This window comes from Crassostrea angulata, chromosome 7 (assembly GCF_025612915.1).
Source record: "Crassostrea angulata isolate pt1a10 chromosome 7, ASM2561291v2, whole genome shotgun sequence".
In the NCBI taxonomy this organism is placed as follows: domain Eukaryota; kingdom Metazoa; phylum Mollusca; class Bivalvia; order Ostreida; family Ostreidae; genus Magallana; species Magallana angulata.
This window is the reverse complement of record NC_069117.1, coordinates 42,176,918-42,187,110: the sequence shown is the minus strand read 5'-3', so window position 1 is coordinate 42,187,110 and position 10,193 is coordinate 42,176,918.

Sequence of the window (10,193 nt, the reverse complement as noted above, 5' to 3'; positions counted from 1 at the left end):
CGACTCCAGTTTCCCTGAAGTTTCGTAACAGACCTACTATGTTTACATTTTAAACATTATTGCATCCATATATCACAAAAAAATCATCACTAACCCGCTGTCAAATCATTTTCGAAACTTCTACATCCCGGGTTTAAATTTTGTGTATCACATTGTTTATCTAGGTCAGCGCAGATTAAATGTTTGTGTTTTGGATAAAATTGGAATCCTATCAAAGACAATAACGTCGAAAACGTTACTTGATCAACTAATCTTACAATGTTCAAACCAATACTGAGTCACAAAATTACAAAGTTGTATTTCTTCCCTTTTTAAGCATCTCTAATTGTGACAAATTTTGCTCTACAACTGTTTTTAAACATTAAAACGTATTTTTGTTTAATATAGCATACAAGAAAGATGAAAATAAAGGGTTTTATTGTTTTATGTGACATGATTATTTATTTGATCGTATGAATTTTGTCAATTTGTCTTAGATTGTAAAACCATTCTTTACACCTCTTTAAATTAAAATAAAAACACCTTTAATCTAAAGTCAACAATCAGAACAATATTTTCCGTTTTTTCCGACTCTAAATTTTCTATATTTTAAACCTCCTATAGCGAGCGATCACATAATTTAAACCCGGAATGCAGAAGTTGAGAAAATGATTTTACAGCGGGTTCTGACATTTACACGTTTTTCAGAATCATAATATGAGGGCTTGCGAAGAGAAGTGGATGTAGGCTATGCCTGTCCACTTTTCAAAAGAGAATAAAAAAATGACACTCACTAATTTGTAAAATCAATTTATAAGGAGGCTGAATACTCAACAAATTACCCATCTGTAGAAACATCTACCTTAAAATTTTAATTAACCCCTCACAGCTAGTAATTGCGGTACTGCTTTTTTGCAGGGCATAATGACTTAATTGTGTGAAATATGATGTAAACATCAATTATTTCATTTACGTCATTTAATTAATCTACCTTCTAAAATTTTGGCAAAGTAATATATCAATTTGCCCTGCAAGAGAGCAGTACCCAGTTATTGTGAAGGGGTCTATTATGACTTTTAACTATCAACTTAATACTATATTATTGAAATATTCATTGAAGAAAATGTCCAAATGTTTTAGGTTAAAAAAAATTCCAATGACTTTTTACAGATCTTCGTCTCAAGGAGATTAATTTTTATGTAAAAATGGCCACAACCATCCAGCCCTCTTTTAACACCATATTGCCACCTTATCCATAGACCCCTTCACAGTAACTGTGGAACTGCTCTTTTGCAGGGCAAAATGACATCATTTGGTGAATTATCTACATTACTAAAATCCGACAAAGTCTATCAATTTGCCCTGCAAGAGAGCAGTACCACAGTTATCGTGAAGGGATCTATTTAAGGAATAAGAAATCATTCTTTGAGTATTAAGCCGAAGGGGTTTATGATAGATTTGATCATGCCCTGACCAAAATTATCACCTCATAGCATTCAAAGGATGATTCCGAATTACTTATATAATTTTCAGCAGTTTTATGATTAAAGGATTAGAATATTATTATTAAGAATGCAAACCCCACTTGTGCCCCAACAATACATCATTTAAATTTATTGGACTGTATAGTACAAAATCAAGTGTAATCCAAAAGACTCTGGAAAATGTAAACATATTGTTTCTTAAATTTAGATCTTACTTTTTTATTCCCTTCTTATATTTCTATTTAGATTCCAGTGTGCCTCAGCAGCCTCTTGATAATAAAAGAGATGAGGAATTTATCAACAGCATTATCAGCCTTATTTTAATCATAACAGGTATTTATAGCTACCTGTGCAGGTTTCATCATATTTTACAATTTTTATCGATATTGAACAAGTTATATTATTAGTTAATTAAGATGGTTTGAAATATCCTAATTTCTGAGAAATTTTATTTTATTAGAATTAGTAACCCTTATATAAAAATATAATGCTTTACAATTCAGTATGGTACTTTATTGCAAAATTATTAAATTACTTTTTTAACTTACAGTATGGTTAAGTACATGATTGATGAATGATATTTAATTTCAGGGAACCCCCCAGTAGATGCAAGCCATGTATATCGCTTTAAGATGTATGTGTATGATTTTCTTCACCCCTTTCCGAAATTGAGAAATAACACAGGAGGAACAGTCCCTACCCCAAATTCATGTGAACCCATTGCAGAAAGTCTCCATGGTTTGTTCCATTTAAAGGGCCAATTAACTTTCAGCTCATCTGAACTGACAGTTTAAGCAAGCTTTTTTGATCACATGTTGTCTGTTGTGCCTCTGTCCATTCGCATGAAATATTTTACTTTTTGTCAGTCGTTGTTGTTGTCGGTGTCATAAACTTTTCACAATTTAATCATCTTCCTCTCCAGAACCACTGGATTAATTTCAACCAAACTTCTTGCAAAGCATTGTTAGTTGAAAGGGATTCAAGTTTGTAAAAATGAAGAGCCACAGCTTCTTTCATAGGGGAGATAATTAATAAATACTGAATATTTAATTACAGCAAAACTCGAATATTACGAACACGGATATAGCGAATTTACGGCTATAACGAATTATTAATCATGTCCCGACAATTTTCTTATATAAACCTATAGAAAATTGATGTATATAACGAACATGGCTATAACGAATTTACGGCTATAACGAAGTAATTTTAAGACCCCCGCTGGCAAAATTTTAACGTATTTTATCATTTTTATAACGAATTTTTTCCATTTCAAATTTCATTGAAGAAACATGCAATTTTAAGATGCATATATGAAATACTCAAATTCAAATAGTATACGGAATTTTTTTTTAAATTAAAATGAAATGGTTATATTGACATTTTTTGTAAATGACGGTAATACTAATTTTATAACTTGTGATAGTTTAGAAAACTCTTAGCCGGAAAAACCCTTAATTATTTTATAACGAATTCGCTATAATATTTTTTACGAATTCGTTATAAACGTATAGCGAATTACGGCTATAACGAAGTTTTTTCTATGGTCCCTTGAAATTCGTTATAAACGAGTTTTACTGTATATATTTTTTTAAAATCTTCTCTAAACCCATTTGCCAGTAAAGCTTAGACTGATGTGTCAGCACCCCCGGTTTAGAATGGGTTTGAATTTTTACATAGGAAAATATAGAGAAAAAATCTCAAAAAATCTTCTAAAAAACAAATTGGGCAGAAAAAGCTGTAACTTGTGTGGAAGCATCCTCAGGTAGTATACACTGTAGATTCCAGTCTGTTCAAATCGTGATCCCCGGGGTAGAGTGGGGCCACAATAAGGAGTCAAATTTTTACATAGGAATATAAAGAGAAAAATCTTTAAATATCTTCTTCTCAAATAATGATTGGCCAAAAAAGCTACAACTTGTTTGAAAGCATCCTCATGTATAAGTACAGATTTAAGTTCGTTCAAACCATGATCCCTGGGGTAAGATAGGGTTACAAAGGACTATATATGTTTTGAGCCTTAAATGGCCCCCTTAAATGAACATCGTCATTTTTACTGTAATTTTTTGTTTTGTTTGTACAGATATACATTTGTAGTTTTTTCATAATTTTAAATTTTGATTTAAATGTCCACAATTAAAATATATAACATCATAAAGTTTACCTTTTCCCGCCATTTTCGCAATTTTAGCACAAAACGGCTTGTTTTGAAGCAGTTTTTCTTTTAAAGGAAACATTGAGCGACTGCTTGAACAAACAAAATATTTTCACCAAAGATGTATCTCTCCAGTACTTATAAGAGACAAAAAGTTCGTTCTTGTTCAAAGAGTCGCTCTATATTTCCCCATTCGAAAGAAGATGAGAAAAATGTTAACTTTTTACTGATTTTGATTGAACTATGAAAATAGCGTCACTTCTGACATCATATACTTCCAGTGAGTGCATATAAATCAAATAAATATGTGAAAAACATATTTTATGTTGACTCTTTTATAAAATAACACAACAAATTAATGTATATGATTCACTTTAAAAATAGCGAATTATGAGGGCCAAATTTGACTAATATCGTATATATAGCTCTTTAGGTTTGAATTTTTACTTTAAAAAAATTGGGAAAAAATCACTTAAAAAATCTTCTCTAACATGTTAAATCCAATGAGGTAACCAGAAAAAGCTTTAACTTGTACGGAAGCATCCTATGGTTGTGTAGATTAACATACATGTAGTTGTCAATTAACATATATTTTGTTCCCTATTAGTACATGTACATGCAGTTGTTTATGAGTACATTTTATCTTCATGATATTGGTACATGTATCAATGGAAGAATTCCAAAAAGAGTAGCAAACATGCATGTGAATATGCCAAATTATGTACAAAACAGTTAAGTTACTTCCTTCAATCAACAATTGTTTTTAGCTCACCTGAGCCAAAGGCTCAAGTGAGCTTTTCTGATCACAATTTGTCCGTTGTCTGTCGTTGTCGTTGTCGTCGTCGTCGTTGTTGTAAACTTTTCACATATTCATCTTCTTCTCAAAAACCACTGGGCAGATTTCAACCAAATTTGGCACAAAGCACCACTAGGTAAAGGGAATTCAAAGTTGTTGAAATGAAGGGCCACGCCCTCTTTTAAGGGGAGATAATTGAGAATTATTGAAAATTTGTTGGTATTTTTCAAAAATCTTCTTCTCAAAAACTATTTGGCCTGAAAAGCTTAAACTTGTATGGAGGCATCCTCAGGTAGTGTAGATTCAAGTTTGTTCAAATCATGGTCCCCGGGGGTAGGGTGGGGCCACAATTTGGGGATCAAGTTTTACATAGGAATATATAGAGAAAATCTTTAAAAATCTTCTTCTCAAAAACTATTAGGCCAGAAATGCTCAAATAAAAGTGGAAGCAACCTCAGGTAGTTTAGATTCAAGTTAGTACAAATCATAGTCCCCGGTGGTATGGTGGGGCCACAATGGGGGAATGGATTTTTACATAGGAATATATAGAGAAAATCTTTAAAAATCTTCCTCTCAAAAACTATTAGGCCAGAAAAGCTCAAATTTAAATTGAAGCATCCTCAGGTAGTGTATATTCAAGTTTGTTCAAATCATGGTCCCCGGGGGTAGGGTAGGGCAACAATAAGGGGATCAAGTTTTACATAGGAATATATAGAGAAAATCTTTAAAAATCTTCTTCTCTTAAACTTTTAGGCCAAAAAAGCTCAAATTAAAGTGGGAGCATCCTCAGGTAGTTTAGATTCAATTTTGTTCAAATCATGGTCCCCGGGGGTAGGGTTGGGGCCACAATTGGGGGATCAAGTTTTACATAGGAGTATATAGAGAAAATCTTTAAAAATCTTCTTCTCAAAAACTATTCGGCCAGAAAAGCTCAAATTTAAATGGAAGCATCCTCAGGTAGTGTAGATTCAAGTTAGTTCAAATCATAATCCCTTGGGGTAGGGTGGGGCCACAATGGGGGGATCAAGTTTTACATAGGAATATATAGAGAAAATCTTTAAAAATCTTCTTCTCAAAAACTATTAATAGGCCAGAAAAGCTCAAATTAAAATGGGAGCATCCTCATATAGTGTAGATTCAAGTTTGTTCAAATCACGGTCCCCGGGGGTAGGGTGGGGCCACAATAGGGGGATCAAGTTTTATATAGGAATATATAGAGAAAATCTTTAAAAATCTTCTTCTCAAAAACTATTAGGCCAGAAATGCTCAAATAAAAGTGGAAGCAACCTCAGGTAGTTTAGATTCAAGTTAGTACAAATCATAGTCCCCGGTGGTATGGTGGGGCCACAATGGGGGAATGGATTTTTACATAGGAATATATAGAGAAAATCTTTAAAAATCTTCCTCTCAAAAACTATTAGGCCAGAAAAGCTCAAATTTAAATTGAAGCATCCTCAGGTAGTGTATATTCAAGTTTGTTCAAATCATGGTCCCCGGGGGTAGGGTAGGGCAACAATAAGGGGATCAAGTTTTACATAGGAATATATAGAGAAAATCTTTAAAAATCTTCTTCTCTTAAACTTTTAGGCCAAAAAAGCTCAAATTAAAGTGGGAGCATCCTCAGGTAGTTTAGATTCAATTTTGTTCAAATCATGGTCCCCGGGGGTAGGGTTGGGGCCACAATTGGGGGATCAAGTTTTACATAGGAGTATATAGAGAAAATCTTTAAAAATCTTCTTCTCAAAAACTATTCGGCCAGAAAAGCTCAAATTTAAATGGAAGCATCCTCAGGTAGTGTAGATTCAAGTTAGTTCAAATCATAATCCCTTGGGGTAGGGTGGGGCCACAATGGGGGGATCAAGTTTTACATAGGAATATATAGAGAAAATCTTTAAAAATCTTCTTCTCAAAAACTATTAATAGGCCAGAAAAGCTCAAATTAAAATGGGAGCATCCTCATATAGTGTAGATTCAAGTTTGTTCAAATCACGGTCCCCGGGGGTAGGGTGGGGCCACAATAGGGGGATCAAGTTTTATATAGGAATATATATAGAGAGAAAATCTTTAAAAATCTTCTTCTCAAAAACTTTAAGGCCAGAAAAGCTCAAATTAAAATGGAAGCATCCTCAGGTAGTGTAGATTCAAGTTAGTTCAAATCATAACCCCTGGGGGTAGGGTGTGGCCACAATTGGGGGATCAAGTTTTATACAGGAATATATAGAGAAAATCTTAAAAAAAATTTTTTTAAAACCCATTTGGCCAAGAAAGCTCAAGATTCAAGTTTGTTCAAATCATGGTTCCTGGGGGTAGGGTGGGGCCACAATGGGGGGGGGGGATCAAGTTTTACATAGGAATATATAGAGAAAATCTTTAAAAATCTTCTTCTCAAAAACTATTGATAGGCCAGAAAAGCTCAAATTAAAATGGGAGCATCCTCATATAGTGTAGATTCAAGTTTGTTCAAATCACGGTCCCCGGGGGTAGGGTGGGGCCACAATAGGGGGATCAAGTTTTATATAGGAATATATATAGAGAGAAAATCTTTAAAAATCTTTTTCTCAAAAACTTTTAGGCCAGAAAAGCTCAAATTAAAATGGAAGCATCCTCAGGTAGTGTAGATTCAAGTTAGTTCAAATCATAACCCCTGGGGGTAGGGTGTGGCCACAATTGGGGGATCAAGTTTTATACAGGAATATATAGAGAAAATCTTTAAAAAAAATTCTTTTAAAACCCATTTGGCAAGAAAGCTCAAGATTCAAGTTTGTTCAAATCATGGTTCCTGGGGGTAGGGTGGGGCCACAATGGGGGGGGGGGGGATCAAGTTTTACATAGGAATATATAGAGAAAATCTTTAAAAATCTTCTTCTCAAAAACTATTCGGCCAGAAAAGCTCAAATTTAAATGGAAGCATCCTCAGGTAGTGTAGATTCAAGTTAGTTCAAATCATAATCCCTTGGGGTAGGGTGGGGCCACAATGGGGGGATCAAGTTTTACATAGGAATATATAGAGAAAATCTTTAAAAATCTTCTTCTCAAAAACTATTAATAGGCCAGAAAAGCTCAAATTAAAATGGGAGCATCCTCATATAGTGTAGATTCAAGTTTGTTCAAATCACGGTCCCCGGGGGTAGGGTGGGGCCACAATAGGGGGATCAAGTTTTATAAAGGAATATATATAGAGAGAAAATCTTTAAAAATCTTCTTCTCAAAAACTTTTAGGCCAGAAAAGCTCAAATTAAAATGGAAGCATCCTCAGGTAGTGTAGATTCAAGTTAGTTCAAATCATAACCCCTGGGGGTAGGGTGTGGCCACAATTGGGGGATCAAGTTTTATACAGGAATATATAGAGAAAATCTTAAAAAAAATTCTTTTAAAACCCATTTGGCCAAGAAAGCTCAAGATTCAAGTTTGTTCAAATCATGGTTCCTGGGGGTAGGGTGGGGCCACAATGGGGGGGGGGGGGGGATCAAGTTTTACATAGGAATATATAGAGAAAATCTTTAAAAATCTTCTTCTCAAAAACTATTAATAGGCCAGAAAAGCTCAAATTAAAATGGGAGCATCCTCATATAGTGTAGATTCAAGTTTGTTCAAATCACGGTCCCCGGGGGTAGGGTGGGGCCACAATAGGGGGATCAAGTTTTATATAGGAATATATATAGAGAGAAAATCTTTAAAAATCTTTTTCTCAAAAACTTTTAGGCCAGAAAAGCTCAAATTAAAATGGAAGCATCCTCAGGTAGTGTAGATTCAAGTTAGTTCAAATCATAACCCCTGGGGGTAGGGTGTGGCCACAATTGGGGGATCAAGTTTTATACAGGAATATATAGAGAAAATCTTTAAAAAAAATTCTTTTAAAACCCATTTGGCAAGAAAGCTCAAGATTCAAGTTTGTTCAAATCATGGTTCCTGGGGGTAGGGTGGGGCCACAAGGGGGGGGGGGGATCAAGTTTTACATAGGAATATATAGAGAAAATCTTTAAAAATCTTCTTCTCAAAAACTATTGATAGGCCAGAAAAGCTCAAATTAAAATTGGAGCACCCTCATATAGTGTAGATTCAAGTTTGTTCAAATCACGGTCCCCGGGGGTAGGGTGGGGCCACAATAGGGGGATCAAGTTTTATATAGGAATATATATAGAGAGAAAATCTTTAAAAATCTTCTTCTCAAAAACTTTTAGGCCAGAAAAGCTCAAATTAAAATGGAAGCATCCTAAGGTAGTGTAGATTCAAGTTAGTTCAAATCATAATCCCTGGGGGTAGGGTGTGGCCACAATTGGGGGATCAAGTTTTATACAGGAATATATAGAGAAAATCTTTAAAAAAAATTCTTTTAAAACCCATTTGGCCAAGAAAGCTCAAGATTCAAGTTTGTTCAAATCATGGTTCCTGGGGGTAGGGTGGGGCCACAATGGGGGGGATCAAGTTTTACATAGGAATATATAGAGAAAATCTTTAAAAATCTTCTTCTCAAAAACTTTTAAGCCAGGAAAGCTCAAATTTGAGTGGAAGCATCCACAGATAGTGTAGATTCAAGTTTGTTCAAATCATGGTCCCCGGGGGTAAGCTTGGGCCACAATTGGGGGATAAATTTTTATACAGGAATGTATAGAGAAAATCTTTTTAAAAAATTCTTTTAAAACCCATTTGGCCAAGAAAGCTCAAATTGGAGTGTAACTATCCTTAGATAATGTAGATTCAAGTTTGTTCAAATCATGGTCCCTGGGGGTAGGGCGGGGCCCCAATAGGGGGATACATTTTTATATATAAAGAAAATCTTTAAAAATCTTCTTCTCAAAACTATTTGGCCAGGAAAGCCTAAATTTGAGTGGAAGCACCCCCAGATCGTATAGATTCAAGTTTGTTTAAATACCGGTAATAGTCCAGGGGTAGGGTGAGGCCTCAATAGGGGATGAATTTTTACAGTTTACATAGGAATATATAGAGAAAATCTTTAAAAATCTTCTTTTTAAAGACTATTTGGCCAGAAAAGCTTAAACTTGTGTAGAGGCATCATCGGGTAGTGGAAATTCAAGTTTGCAAAATCACAGTCCCTAGTGGTAGGGTGGGGCCGTGATGGCGGTTTGAATTTTTACATAGGAATATATAGAGAAAATCTTTAAAAATATTCTGGGAAAGTTTTCGGTCTAAAACTCAGTTCTTAGTGTGAAAGCACAGGTTATGCAGATTTAAGTTTGATGAAACCATGATTCCCTAGAGAAATCAAAGTACTGAGAGTAATGGAAGACGGGGTCTTGAAAGTTTGAATTTGTAATTGTCCTGGATTTCCTTGAATATGCTTCCAAAATTTATGAGTTTGAATTAGTTGTTACAATCTATGTTAATTCGGCTTTTTTGCAATTGTCTGATACTTTGTCTAAATTTTTCTCAATCCCGGCCTTCATAATTGTAGAAAATTGACACAATGGTATATTATGTAAAATAAGACCCCAAGGAAAAATTTTAAAAATTACTACTAACCGGGAAAATCAAACAACTATATCAAAGTAGATAAATTTAATTATTAGATTTATTTAATTTTGTGATCCTAGGGAAAATCCACAAGTCGGACAGTATCCTTAATAAAAGTTTTATGAAAACCCCGAAAACTCTAAAACTGCTGAATTAACAAACTTTAAGTGAACATTTGTATACCGATAACAAACACAGGCACCTGACGTTAGAAATATTTTTTTACAATAAGATTCCAAGAACTTTGAAAATATAAAGATTTGTCACGGTCGCCATTTTGATTTTTAAGACTGGCTTATCTGACACG